The sequence below is a fragment of the Paralichthys olivaceus genome, chromosome 7 (assembly GCF_024713975.1).
Source record: "Paralichthys olivaceus isolate ysfri-2021 chromosome 7, ASM2471397v2, whole genome shotgun sequence".
NCBI lineage: Eukaryota > Metazoa > Chordata > Actinopteri > Pleuronectiformes > Paralichthyidae > Paralichthys > Paralichthys olivaceus.
In genome coordinates, this window is record NC_091099.1 from 24,783,409 (window position 1) to 24,799,234 (window position 15,826).

A 15,826-nucleotide genomic window follows, 5' to 3' on the forward strand; every position below is an offset into this window, starting at 1 on the left:
CTTGCATTTCTGGATTCATAGTATACTCCCCTAATGTATCTGCTTGGTCCTATGGGGCACAGTACTACATAATCAGGACTGCAAAGGAATAGACTTTTAATCTTTAGCTGAACTGCTCACAACTTGACACATGCAAGCAGCTGACAACATAGCTTTGTTTTAGGAGATAAAAAGGCTGCTAACCACCGTTTTATAACACAGTGCACTTCTAACTTACCTGTGAGCTCACCTGTTTTCACCAAGATGACGCTTCATGCACAAAGTCCCGTAAAGAAATTGGTTTCAGCCGTTCTGTGTAAAGGAACATGACCGACCTGCACAGAGCCAAGACCTCAAGCACATCCACCACCTTTGGGATGAACTGGAGCAGACCCTGTTGCAATTACTGTCCAATCTCACTAATTCAATGGCTGCAAGGGAGCAAAGCCCTGCAGCTGGGTTCCAATATCTGGTGGAAAGAGGGAGAGGGAAGAGAGAATCAAATATGGCTGTGATGTTCAGAAGTATTCCACTGTATGTGTTTGATCAATAAAGATGTAGAAAACTCAAACTAAAATATCGTAATCGCCACCTGGTGGCTGGCCAAGGTATATGTAATAAACCCCAAATAGACATGGTGAAATGGAACCAAACTTAAAAAGTCCAAACACATACCAAATACATTTTTCTCATAGACGGTTTCTGTCATTTTAGGTTTTTCTTATCACACTGATGTTGTTTTTTTCTGGGAAGTTAGATTTTAATTAGTTATTTATTGAGTTTGCTATAAAAAATGGTTGAAACTTCATGATTGACAGCTGATACTGACTCGCCATTGGTCAAGCATGCGTATAGATATGAGCTCACCACCGCAGCTCCATCCTCTGATCGCTGCTGCAATAGTGGAAGTGGAGATGCATCAACCATCTTTATATACGGTCTGTGGTTTGATCAATGTGCAGAGACGACCTAATAATGCAATGGAGTTATGCTTGGTCCAACACCATGAAAAAAGAAATTCAGAAACCTTCCTGGTTTACCACATACCCACACTAATGTGCGACTTCACACTTGCATCTCCAAAGTGGGCTTAAAATAGAACCGAGGCGGAATCCATGCTGCTATGTATTTGACTTGGAACAAACGCTTCTTTTTTTAGGACATATATTTTTGGACCCTCAAAGGACCCACAAAGGAAGAGAAGTTAATCACCGGTTTGTAGATGCTTCAATTCAGTCATGCATGTACGACTGGAATTATCCCTCAGATCTGCAGGCGGAAATGACAGAATGATCCAAGCCTGTTCAGGTCAATGTCTTCATTGTCAGGCAAAATTAGAATGTTTTAATTCTGAAATTCATAACTGTGGAATAAAAGCTGGTGTAGATTTTATGATACGGTATATTTTTAAATAACTTGAAAGAGATTTCCAGGCATTAGGCTGCAGGGAGCCTTGAGGAAGTGTCACAAATATGTAGCCCCTGAGCACAACTTTTTAGTGTAGGATAAATCAGCTGCAGCCAAATCTGTTTGGTCAGCTTTTTCGTTAAACCGGAATTCCAGATTATTCTAACCAAAGGTGACTGCCCCTGCATCTGCTGCCCCAGCAATTAATGAGATGGGTCTCGGGAGTCACTGAGGCAGATCCCCGGATAGAGCTGTCCACTTCATCTTAGCCTGCATGGAAACGTTGCAGGCCAGACAGTGATTAAGTGCTGGGGCTTCCTAGAAAGGTCACAGCTTCCTGTACCACACCACAGGACCTCCCATGCTGTATCCACCAAAGAGTAATGGGGGCTGACTCTGCATGCTCCACAGCTAACATTAACATTTTTCTTTTTTGACATGCTTTAGAATTCCTCAAACATAAGATACCTTTTCCCTGGAGGACATATAGAGTCCACAGAGAGAGAGTACTCTGGAGATAGTGCTGTTACTTTCTCATCCTGAAAATGTATCTTCTGTTGTCTTGAGCTCAAAGAACTGTCCGCAGTAAAGATATTACTGTCAAGTATCATGCATGGGAAATGTGGTCGATCTAGATCTACATTTCTGTAACTGTAAGAGTATAGATTTAGAGCATATCAGTCTCGCATAAAAGAGACATTTTTAAAACTGGAACAAGCAAGTTTTGGACCTTCTTTGGTAGATCAAGAGAATCATCAAACAAAATCTGCAATTAACACATTTCATCTCACCTTGTCATTTGTTGTGGGGCCCATGAAGTGGCATGATGAGTTGTATCTATCCAGTTTGGTTTAGAATTAGCAACTGCAGCTACTACCAAAAAATATTTGGTCATGTTCAAACAGACAAAGCCACACACTTGTCGATGCTGCCGTTTCCCCTAAGTTGTGTTCTGGCACTGTAGCATCATCATGCCTCTTCTGCTCTGTATCCCCCCACATCATCAAAAGCTCTCAGATCCTGTCTTTCCAAGTTGAAATCTTTATCTGTGTCTTCCACTTGTACTACAGCTCATCTTCATCCTGAGATATTTTAATTATTTTAGTTTTTTTCAGTTTTGTAGCCTCGTAGAAACATCAACATTGCACAAACTCGCTAGCAGTGATTCTGCGGACAGTATCCCGTTGTATTCTCACATGAGCTCACTCCAGAGAACATCCACAGACTTGCATTCTCAAAAATAGCCCCCCTGGTAATTTCAGGAGATCGTCTGGAGTTCAGTGCATGTCTGAAAGCAGCTATGAAGTTCAGTTGCAACATATTAGAGAAAAACCCATTCTGGACAATAGGCATGTTCAGGGCAATGGCAACATGTTTCTCACAAAAACTCAGGTCTGGAGCTGGTCTGGAGGAGCCAACAGCAAAGGGTAAGCAGTCAGGATGTTTTTGTCAATCGGACCGTATAGCGTGAGTTTGCTTTCCATCCCAGACAGTTCCCTCAAACAGTGTGAGATGGAATTTTACAACATTTCTAAAGTCACACAGTTGATGCCGAGCTGTCAGACCCAGTGGCCCCTCTTTGTCCGGTTTGCTCCACCCCTGAATGCACCTGCTCCCATTTAGCAAAAGATCCTCTCTGATCCACCTCAGCATCACATTGTCTTTTTGATCGTTGCCAGGTTCTCTGGACTAGTATTTGTTTAGCTGCTTGACTCCTGTTCCTGACTGTTAATTGTTTACGTCCTTGAACGTTCCATTACCTGCCATCATTGACTCAGTTTGAGCTTTTTCCTCCTGCGTTTCTCAAACAGATCAGCCTTTGTAACAAGGAGACACGTCACAGAGATAATGTGCCATTAACACCGACACTCAGCTTCTGCTTCTCCTCTGCTGCTTCATGGTGGGAGTCTTGTTCATGGCAGCAGGGAAGGTCACTTCACAGCCAGCACGCTCATCAAACCACTCACGCTGAGCCATAAAATGAGGACAACTCTCAGGCTTTTAAGAGGAAAACGCTCTCAGAAATGCTTAGCAATCCATTTAATGTTATGACTATGACACACACACATAATGTTATATGAGCGTAAGTCCTCAGTTGTAAGTCGCTTTGGATAAAAGCGTCTGCCAAATGAGTAAATGTGAATTCTACAGAGGCAAAAAGAGGCTGCTCACAAGGTCCTTGTGGGAAAATTCTCATATGGCCTCAGGCTAAACCCAGATGGCCTCTTGAGACAGTTAAGCCCAACTGATCGCTTTGTACATTTTAAAGCAACATGTGCATTCCATGGAAATTTCATCAGAAACTATCAAGAAATAATCATATCATGGGTATTTAAAGCAAGGCCTTAGTGGAGCGACCTTGAATCATCTGTCTGTCGGCAACAGTCTGTAGTGATTGACCACTCCTGTTTTATCTCCACCTTTGATTGGCTGCCATCAATCTCAGCTGCCTATGAGCAAGGGACACCATTTATTCTGCAGCCTCTTTCATGGGATATAGATCAGTCATGCGGGGTCAACAGAGCTGTCCTCCTGGTGAGGTCTGTATAAGGAGATGCAGAGGATACTCCCCACGTGAAAAACCTCCTTCCAAAGATAATCATCGTCAGTGAATATATTTGCCGTCCATGAACTCAAATAACGTGTGATTTTTGTAGGCTAGATGTGGTTTATGAGGTGGAGCCAGAGGGGCCAGGAGGTTTCTGCCTCACGTGTTACTGTCAGAACATGACGTGATAGTTTTAGCAAATATTTTTATCTCTGCCAAGGAGATAATGTTTTAGTCTGCATTTATTTGTGTCTTACTTCGCACGGTTATACAACAGCTATTAAATCGATTCCCATAACATTTTGTGGAGGGGTGGGGTGTGACCCAAGGAAGAATCCATTACATTTTGGTGCAGCTCTGGATGAGGCGGTGGATCCAAGAATTATATGTTACCTTTCTTTAGTATGAAGAGATGGGAATATTATTATTATATCATTCTATCTTTTCATTGATTCCTCAGAAAATAATTATAGGAACAGGTTGAAAAAATGGTTCAGGTACTTACAATAATGAGTGTGTGTAATTTGGTGCAGATCAAAACAAAAATCAGGATCCAGTGAATTGAAACGTGGTTTTATAAGGGCTTGGTGGAGGTATACACTCTACTGGGTGCCATTGTAGTTGTAAATGTCCCAGATTGTATCTTTAAATTACAAAAACTGATTAAAGGTAGGGTTCTTAATCCTGGAAAAGAAGAGCAGAAGAAGAGCAGACTACACTATTCAACAAACATCCCTTTCATCGGCCCTGTCGTCCAAGCTACGCCCCCAAAACACATCAACGTGCACTGACAACTGCTTTTCTGTGACTCACTCGTTTGCATCTGACTGTCATCTCTGCTTCAGTGGTGTTTGTCTCTCTGGATGAAGACATAGGCCGGCAGGTAAGAAACACATAGATACACTAGCCACTCATTTTATTTATTTTTTTCCCTGTTTTTCAGATGACTACTTTTTTAAGACTATCCAGATGTAAAGAGGATTCAAATAAGATGGAAAGTGTTTCAGAAACAACAACCCTACCTTTTCATGTGTAAGAGGCCGAAATCATGACTTAAGAGCACTGATTCTACATTTCTTAAATTGCATTGTTTGTTCTGTCAGTTGGCTGTTCCTTAACTCTTTTTTTTATTTTTCAGTGTAGTGTACTGCATTCTATATTTTGTAGGTGAGGGATAACTGCCACAGCAACAGAAGCAGAAAATATTAAGTGTCAACTATTATGTGATGACAGTTTCTCTTTGTACATAGAAAACTGTGTGTGTGAGTGTGTGTGTGTGTGTGTGTGTAAAATGTTACGATATTCATGTAAGCAAGCAGATGAATGTGACCATGTAGGCATCTGCACTGAGCTGATAGTGCTTTCAGTTTGAGCTTGTGACAAAACTGCGGGAACAGCTTTCAAACCTCGATTCAGAAGAACCGTGTCCCAGTATTATCTAAAACCCAGAAGCACACGTCGCCATTCTCACACACCCTCATCACACCCTGCCAATCACCAGGTCGAACTTTTCCTCCTCTCTGCTCTCTGGTCCACCGGAATAAGAAAGAAGTGTTTTTTCTTAAAAATGAATTTGGAAAACTTCAACATAACAGCAGCGGGTGGGTGTGTCTGAGCCTGGCTGGTGTTATCTGTTCTTGTCACAGAGACACTGTGAGATGGTGTGTTCAAAAAATAAAGAGCAAGTTCAATTTCATTAATTTTCAAATTCTCATGGTTCGTAGATCACTGCATTAGCTCAACCTATAAAGGACCTTGTAAACCTTTTAAATTAGATTGAGTTTCCACATGCAATAATGTGCTTGCGTAGGAACTATTTATTTTTGCACTGACCAGCAATATTTTACTGCACTTTTCACAAGGACTGACTCCCTTCATCATCTGTTTCTATTTTTATACTGTATAATTGCATTTGAGTGCTTTCAGTTGCTTATTTCATTTACTGGGAAACAAATATCCATGCGAGGAAAATGTGTGTATAACAAGATTTGAAAGAAAATAAGGTACATACAGTATAAGGCTGTGTTCCTCACAGCAGTGACAGACTGCACCCAGGAATCCATGGGTGGTTTCAACAGTCCATGTTCCCTTCTCCCAGGCGCTCCATGAAGAGCCTCATTAACCAGGGTTAAGTCACAAATACAGTATATTTTTGTCCATTGTTAGTGAGGTGAAATTAAAGCACGGGTCACAATCAAATCTGTTCCGTGTTGAGACCACAAACCTGAGAGAGAAAGAATTCACAAACACGTATAGGTATAGAAAATAAGGGGGAACATGACAAAGCAGTGCTCATTGGCCAGGTCAGCGTTGGCACCAGCGATCAGATAATTGGGTTCTCAGCATCAAAGGAAAATGGCCGGCATCAGGTGCCGCTGTGTCTTGGTCACAACTAGCCCTGTTTGTTGGTCTTTCAAGAACAGAGCTGTGTAGTCTTTCTGAAATGTGATATTTCACAGTTTTATGTCATATAGAGATGATGCAGATGTTTGTCGTCATTTTAGTTTAATGTCAGACTATAGATATAAAAATACACATTATGAGCTATTGTCAACAGTGCCCAAAATGTAGACTTTTTTTCAAACATTTTGTAATAAATGTGATTTAAAAACCAGCAGTAATGTATTTAATCAAAGAACAGTAATATAATTTAGTTTAAAGCTCAAAAAACACATTTAGTGTGCAGTATCACTTATTTTGCCAGTGGTGCTGCAGGACAAGACAAGTCACTGAAATATTTAGGCTTAGAATAACTAAGCTTTAGGAACTAAAGCTTAGTTATTCTCAGATCTCTGAGAAACAGTATTTCAATCCAAAGAGGTGGAACATCAGACTGATGTTTGCATCCATAAAGCAAAACAACAAGTGTAACTAGCACGCCACATTCAATCAAGATTTGGCTCAATGATGTTGATGACTATTTACAAAGAAATGTAAGAAATATATAAATCTATGTCAAATACATGCGTAATCCTTTTGAATTGAAGTTTAACCAAAAGTAAAACAATATAACGAAGAGAAAAGAAGAAAAAGAAAATTGTAAATAGGAAACTAAAGTACATGGGAGTAAGGGGGGGGGGGTCTCTGCTGTCTCATACTAACATTCCTATTCTAGTTATCTGTATTTAAAGGTACTTGCAAGCACTCAATGTACTCTAAAAACGGGGTCCAATCCTACTAAAGTTTTGAAAAGAGCCTTTTAGGGTATATCTGATCTTCTCCAGTTTTAGAAAATGTAAGGAGTCTTTAATCTATCTCGCAAAGTTAGGAGGTGCCTGGTCGTTCCAGGAGAGGAGAATGAGATGTCTGGTTATCAAGGAGGTAAATGCTACAATTGTAGAAGCCTTGTCTTTGATGGTGTGAGTTCCAGAGGATAAACAGAAAAGGGCACTGGACTGGGGGTGATGTTTTTTTGGAAGATTTTTGTATAGGCGTTGAAAAGCTTTGTCCAAAATGTGCCAAATTTGGAGAGGACCAAAACATATGTACATGATCCGCTGGCTGACCTTTGCAGCGAGGGCACGAAGGGTCTACATTAGGGAAACATTTTATCTGTCTCGCCTTGGTCAGATGTGTTCTCAGAACGATTTTGAGTTGTATCAAGATGTGTCTAGCACAAGGGGAGGAGGTTTGTATTAGGTCAAGTATTGCTTCCATTGGTCATCTGGCATTACCTCAACAAGGTCATTCTCCCATAGTATTTTAATGTCTTGCAGGGAGTGAGGGATGATATTGCTTATATTGTTATAGAAAACTGAAATTAGACCTTTGCGATGTGGGGATAATGAGAGGATATGATGCACTGTGTTGTTGGCTCTGGAAAGGAAATAATGCTTTCTAGAGCAAAACGGATGTGATCTCAATCCCAAGATATTTAAAGCCATTGTGGACAATTCTAAATGGGAAATGTGATGCAGGGATTACAGAGGCTGTTTGATTGAGAGGAAACATTTCACTTTTTTCTAAACTGAGTTTCCCAAATTGAGTTAAGGTGTTGAGAATGGAGGAAACTGATTTTAAAGGGTTTGTAACAAATAAGAGAATATTGTCAGCGTACAGAGATAATTTGTGCATAAAACCCTCACTCTCTATTCCCAGGAAGTCTTTAGACTGTATAAGGGCAATGACCAGGGGTTCAACAGTGATGGCGAATAGTAGAGGGGGTAGACTGCAGCCCTGGCCTGTTTGTAGAGTAAACAATACTGAAAAGCCTTCTAAGATTTCAGCTAGATTGCCTATTTAAAATGAGACCTGTCTGGTCTGGGACAATTATTTGTGGGAAAATTGGGCGAAAAGAGGCACAACAGAGTGGATTCTTACCCCCTTTTGGTAAAAGCGTTATTGTGGCTTGTCATAAAGTTGGTGGTAGATGACCAGTGGATAGAGATTCATTGTCCATAGGTTGGAGCAGGGGGATATCTCAACAGCAGGTTGTTAGGTTTAACCATCCGGTAATCATCAATGGGTACTGCTTTGAGAGAGAAGGGTGTATTTGTGGAATTACAAAGAAAGAGTGGGAAATTTGTGATGAGGCATTGGTTTCAATAAAGAAATTAATTTGAGAAGCGTGCTCTACAAGTTTTTCGTCAGCTAAGAGAAGGGGGTTAATTCTCCAGTTGTGTCAGGGTCTGTGGCAGTTGGGTAATGCTACATGAAACGATACGGCACTGTGTTCTCATACTGTAATCCTGCGATAAGAGCAAGACATAACATTTCCCAGTAATCTATTATCTCAAATGAAATAGCCATGCTGAGTGTATGAATGATGTGTATTGGAGAAGACAGAACATGCTTTTTTATTAATACATTTAAATCTCTAAATATAAGATACAGCATTCTGAGCTATGAAGTCATTTACTACGTTGGCAGATTTGGTGAGAGATCGGTCCTTGTTTGATGATCTGTCTAAAACAGTGTTGAGAACACAGTTAAAGTCACATCCTATTTCCAAATTGTAAATATTATCATTCGGTATGGTAAAGAATAGCTTGGTAAAGACGTTACAGTCATCATAGTTTGGGGCATAATGACTCAAATGACAGGACTGGTAAATAAAAGACCTGAAACAAGGACAAATCTCCCATTTGTGTCTGCAACCACCTCCCTAGCTTTAAATGGAATGTCCTTGTGCATGAGGATTGCTGTACCTCTGACTTTAGCATTGAGTGGAACAACTGGCCAACCTAGCTTTTTTTAAGATAGTTGACATGGTCGTTCTTAAGGTGGGTTTCTTGTAGAGAGGCTATGTCAGATTTTAACAGCTATTTTCTGCCTTTTCAATATTAAGTATTTAAAGAAAGAAAAATAATGGTTGAGTTGGATTGCAGCTAGATGCAGTTGTCATATCACAGAATGTTTTTGGGGGTGAGATGAGGGCAGCGGAGACAAGGGAATAAAGAGTTAGGGAGGGGGAAAAATGAAATTAAAAAAATGAATAATCAAATATGGAGAAACGCTCATAAAGAAAGAAAAAAAGAAAAAACTAAAAACCAAGGTGTAAAGATAAAGGGTTTTTCTAAGGTGGGGACAGGAGGGTTGAACTGTGCTTTTAGCTTCCAGCTTAGAGAGCACTTCACTTGTAATTTGAACTGTGATTTAACAACAACAATAACTTTAAAGAAATGATAGATTGCAGCTTGAAACTTTGTGCAAAGACACTGTGGAGCTGGTACCACTTGTACCACCAGTTTAGCTACTAACAGATGAAAGCAAATACAGTAGGCAAAACAGAAGCAGCAATAACAGAAGAGTGTTAAATATGCATAGAAAACAGCAAACATAGCTGTGTCTTGGTCTGTGTGTATATGGTGTGCATGTCCCTGTGCCTGTAACATTCTAGTTGCATGTGTGTGTGTGTGTGTGTGTGTGTGTGTGTGTGCAGGGGCATGTCCATCTGTGCGTATGCTTCTGTGCCTTAGTTCCTCAAGAATTAATAAAAAAAATATATTAATAATGATGGACTGTGTGAAGGATGAGGCTGTGTACCACTAGCAGGTGTACATAGACAAACGAGTGGCAGCACTAGAAGAGAGATGTTTTATATGTGACAGGTTCTAAATTTGTCCTTATTTTCACCAGTCAGTGTGCTTGCTTCAGAATGTTCATGTACGTGTGTGTGTGTTTTTTGGGAATGCCCATGTGTGTGCGTATGAGAGCCTGTGTAAGAGTGCATTCATTATATCAAAAGTGCAACAGTTTCCTCTCTATTTTCAGTCATTTTCGTTAATTTTGTTATTTTTCAAAAGGCTACATTTATTTAATTGAAGTTGACTTTAAAAGTCTGTGTCGTTTGGACTAAAAACAAATTAATTCCAGTATATAGCCTGCACACCCAAAACCCCATCCATTTTAATTATTTTTAGTTAGTTTTTTTTTTTGCTTTTGAATGCAAATGTTTCATGTTGTTACATTTTATTTTACTGTGATAATGTGGAAAGTTTGTTCAATTGAAGCCAAATCAACAAAATCACCATGACTTTAGTTTGGGATCCAGTCCAGAAATAACAGACCTCAGCATGCACTCACTTGGCAATCACAACAACAAAGCTGCAATTTTGAGCTGCCACTCATTTTTGGGAAAGCTGGGTTTGCAATGTCTGAAACTCTTCATAATCAGCTTGTTCCAAAGACTAAACACACACAAACACACACACACACGCCCTGCTTAACTCTGTCCCTCTGTGTTTGTTTCCTTCTCCAGGATGTGTGAATGATGTGGTTGGTTTGTCTCTTGTGCTCTGTCCTCTTTCCAGGTCCTCATGGTGGAGAAGAGGTCCTGTGGCTCTGATCTAATTGGTTGGCGGCATGTGAAACTGCTTCATGTCCTCCCAGATCATATATTCTTCATTAATCTATCTATATATTATATCTACTAATCCCAGAGACATCTGTCCATCTGTATGTTCCTGAGAACCATTCATTATCAGCTTCATGCTCGGCATATGTATTCTTAATGGCACAAGGGAGCGCTGTGTCGAATTTGGTGCAATTTGGACATGTGATATGTTCAGTATAAAAATGTAATAAACAGGCAAACAGTGCCTCGTTATTAAGAAGACTGTGCCTTCAGTCTGTGAACCGAGTTGAACATCTTCATCTACGTCCTTGAATAAACTATAAGCACTAACTGGGAACTTGTAATATTATCTGGCTCATTGTGTGGCGTTTAAACTGTCTTTGAAAGTGAGCATGAGGCAGTATGGAAAGTTAAAGGGTGTTTATTAATCCAACAAGGCTGGTTCGTGGATGCAGTCTAGCTGATGGAGGGCGTGGAATATTTCTCCGTGGTGTCGCCATCAAGGAGGGAAGGCAGGAGGACCAGAGGGTAGAGTCCTGGGGGAACAAGGAGAAGCATGGTTAGAACAGGATAGAACGACACAGGAAAATCAACTCGAAATACACAATCCAGAGCGGCCGAGAACAAAAGACTACAACTGTTGTGACGAGGACGAACTGGCGATGACTGGGAGAAGGGCCAGGGTAGATATCCTGCCGGTGATCAGCGAATGAGCTGCAGGTGAAGTTGTGAGGTGTCCCTGGCCGGGCCTCGAGGGAGTCATCAGAGGGAGATGGCAAACATCTGTAGAGAGGAGACAAACAAGGGGAGAGGGAGAAACACTGGGGGACACAGAGGAGCTGTGACACGTTGGATCATTTTGATAATATGATTATGTTTATTTAACCATAATGGACTGACCCAGACATTTTTCGGTTATTGTACGTGCAGATTTCCAACAACATTCATAGAATTTGTCTTCAAAGTAAAAGCTAATTTTTTGTTTTGTTTCTTCATATTTTAATCAAATTACAGATGTTTTATTTTGAAAGGTTGTGAACTTGGGTCTGAAAAAATTACAGCAGTTCAGAAAATCGTTCAAATGTATATATTACCCAAACACATGTAAATGTACATGTAAATAGTAACAAAGCAAATTCAGGTATATTTTATCTAAAAAAAAATAAAAATAAAACAATAGATCATGGACGCACAATAGCTGCACCAGGTAGGATGAACGCAAAGTGGGTTTGCTTTTTTGGTTGGAGGACAGACTGTGCTGTAATCCTGTACTGGTTACTAAGCCATGCTAAACAAACCTCTGATATTAGTCAATATGAATAAAAGTTGACTGCACTGTCTGAACTGTGGATTACTGTGGCTTCACACACCCTCAGGCTGTCAGGAGTGAATGAAAAAAGCAACAGCAGTGCGTGTTATTCAGTGATACAGTATGGTCTAATGGGAGGACTTTCACAGTAATATGAATAGCTTTGACCTTTTATAGAAGCCCAGGAACTAAATCATTGTCTGTGCTCTAGGTTTCTATATAAGCTAAGATAAAGTGGACAGCTCTGCCTCGGGATCTGCCTCAGCAGCTCTTGAGACCTCTCTCATTAATTGCTGGGGCAGCGGACAGTCACCTTGAATCAACTGATTAAACTAATTGAAAGCATGACACTACCCAACAAAGACGAGACTTTTCTTGATGTTGCGTGTGGAGCTGTGCTGGTGTCCAAAAAGTATGGCTCATTTACATTTTCTTACTTACGTATAGCACTTATCTAAACAAGGTTACAAAGTTATTCACACAAAAGTCCATGGGAAAATAAATTATGCATAAATAATTAGATATAAATTATGATAAAGGTATTCAGTTCAATTTTAAGAGCCAAATTCATAACAAAAAAGGTCAAGACCTTTCTATTTAAGAGAACCATGCAGTTAACCATGCAGGTCGATCTTTCTAGTTTTATTTTCTCACTGTTTTTAAGAATAGCTGCATTTAAAGTGGTCTTTAAATTCATACATCACATTGTCCAATGGGTGGGCTTCATCATTCAAGCCTGCATTCTAATGCATTCTTTCCCAAGTTTATGGTCTATTGAAAATATCAAATTATCTGTCATTGTGTTTTTTTTTTTTTTTTATGAAACCACCTAATTAACTTAATGGTTTAATTTAACCAACAAAATGTCTGCACATTGACCACCATCAGTGTTAAAGGTATAACTCTGCATATATAATGATGGAAGCAAGGTTTTCTGTGATAAGTAGTCGGTTGGCATGTATAGCTGTGGAGAGATGGGAGATGGATCATTTCTGCTGTGTGTGTGTGATCAGGGCTTTTCAAGGGACTTTAGGGGCCACAGGCAAAAGGCGAGGGGTCATCGAACCAAACCAACACCCTGAAGCAATAAATTATTCTTTTATCCTAACAACATATCTGAGCCTTCTGCCCACAATCTGTGGCTATTTCCTCTGTATTTGTGCACATCTTCTTAAAGCTTGCAGATATGAAACAGAAGAGTGGAGCAGTGATGGAAATCATGGGGGGCAGTGAAATCAATAGTTCAAGTGAGAATGATATTTCAACAATGGGGATGTTTTTGAGGAGACTTTGAAACTACTTGAATATGTGTATGATGTTACATTGCCAAAAACTGTTGCTTTTGCTTCTTTCAAATGAAGCACATCATCACACCTTGTTTGAAATAGATGTGTCTCTTTTGTATATGCAAAACCTATGGCACCAAAAGGACCTTTTTGACCATGATGTTGTTTCAGCCTCTTACACATACACGTAGGCGGTCGTAGAATTTAGGAAAGTTCTCACAAAGTTGTTTTGTGGGACTGTTGCAACGCCTCTGTGTGTGATCTCCAGTGTTTGGCCAGCCAGTGCCACCAAACACCTAACTGAACGGGTCATGTGATCAATTCCATTCCATTCTTCTCATTTCAGAACCAAAAGAGTTTTGGTTTCATGTGGTTCCTTTAGAAAGATGTAACTCATGTGAAGCTGGGTTCAGTGTTGTCATTTGCAAAAAAAAAAATCCAAGCAAAGGACCAGGTTACATGTGATGACTGAGGCAGATGCACGCTCTCAGTGACGGTATGATGGCACAACCATCTCATGGTGACTTGAAATGAACTTTAGTGTCAAAGCACCTGACTGTAACACACATGCAAAAGGACAACAGTTTTCTTTAAAACACAATCTAAGAACAAAGAAAACAATTAATACTTAAAATCAGGGCTCCAAAAAATATCAGGAATCTCTATCTGACGGTTCCACAAGCAAAAGCGTACAAAGAAATGCAAAAAACATTTACTGTAAATCTCTGCAGCTGAAAATGTTACATTTAAGAACATAATTTAATATTATGGTGCATCTGACAACCTCAATATTTCTCAGACCTTTAAAAGTAAATGGAAAACCTGATGCCAGTAAGCTTGACTGACAGACCGTTATTATCATGTGATACATTTTATTTGTTATGTATGTGAGGCAGTCCTGAGAGTGAGCGGAGTATACTGATGGAATTAAATGAACCATATTGAAGTGCAACATCTCTTTCCAGACAAAGTGTATTTCTTACTCAGGGTATTCCACATAATTTTGCTATAAACAGTTTCCATAGTGACAGACACATTGACTCTAAAATGTCAGTTCTCAATACTGTGTGCACCACAAGTGAACGTCTGTTCATCTCCACTGTACTGGTGTAGACGCAGAAATGAAGGTGGATGATTTAGTACTCCCTGTTTTTCCTGTGCTGACAGTCTGTCCTGTGTCTTACTGCTCTCTGTCACCACATCTCCACCTATCTGCACTCCTCCTCGATTTAAACTAAAACTATTGGTAAACACATCAAATGGACAGAGGAAGGAAAAGAAATATCACTTTAATGTTGAGCTACAAATTATTTACCATTAAGTGTTAATGACATAGACCAGTGAAAATGCAGAATGCTGTATTTTATAAGGCAAATATTGTTAATAATTACTGGCTCACTGTCAGGAACATAGAGAAGCATGAGAAACTACCAAAGACGTACTGCACACTTAAATGTGTTTTATTGAGCTGTGAACTAAATGATGAAGTATGCATTAATATCATATTTATAAATACATTTGATTAAAAAAAAAATCAAAATTTATGGGTTAAACATGGCTCATAATGACACCTAGAGTTTCAAAGCTGCATTCATTTTGAAATCTAGGCTGAAACTCGAGCCCTAAACCACCACATTGTCCACCATTCAGAGACGCCTCCCGTCCTCCCCTTCCCCTCAGCTGTCTCTCATGACCACTGGCTGAGAAATGAAGCTTTGCGTTAGTTCATGCAGGACACGGAGTCATGTGCTCGTCAGCACCCACCAATCACAGCCCATTCTCTCTGCAAAGCGATCCCTTTAAATACGACCTCATCCTCACTGTTCCCTGCTCAGCTACACTGCCACCCACGCCTGCTGCCAGCAACTTGCCTCCACCTCCCCAGCCTCCACCTTTTAGCACTGAATCCAAACACTGTCATGGTAAATGATATTCGTCCTAAACACAGGTACGTCGCCTGATACACCCAACAAGGGGTTCTGCATATGTTCCCTGTTTTATCTTAGCACGCTGTTGGCTAATCCAGGGAACATCCAAAGAATGGAGCCTTCAGCGCCAATCATAACTGTATCCCCATTTGCAACAAATGGGTAAATAATGAGTGTTCCTGACTGAACTGCAAGCCAGTCCATATATATAACAGGTTTGTGAACTCAACATTACATTGTCCACATCTCATATCAGATGGTGGCAGTGCTGCCGCAGAGATAAACCTCAAAAACTACAAAAAAGAGCGATTACATAGCGAAAGTTGGTCATTCCCGTTGGAAGAAAATAATTGGATAACAGAATGCAATTTATTTACATCTACATTTAGGGCATTTAGCAGACGCTTTTGTCCAAAGCGACTTACAATAAGTACATTTGTCACAAGAGAGAAGCCACAACATATCACTGTCGATGGGGTAAAACGAAATATAGAAACAATATTTATTTGTTTTCGAGAAATTTACAAATCTGCATTTGATAGTCACCTGTCAGAGATTCCAGGGTTATCTATA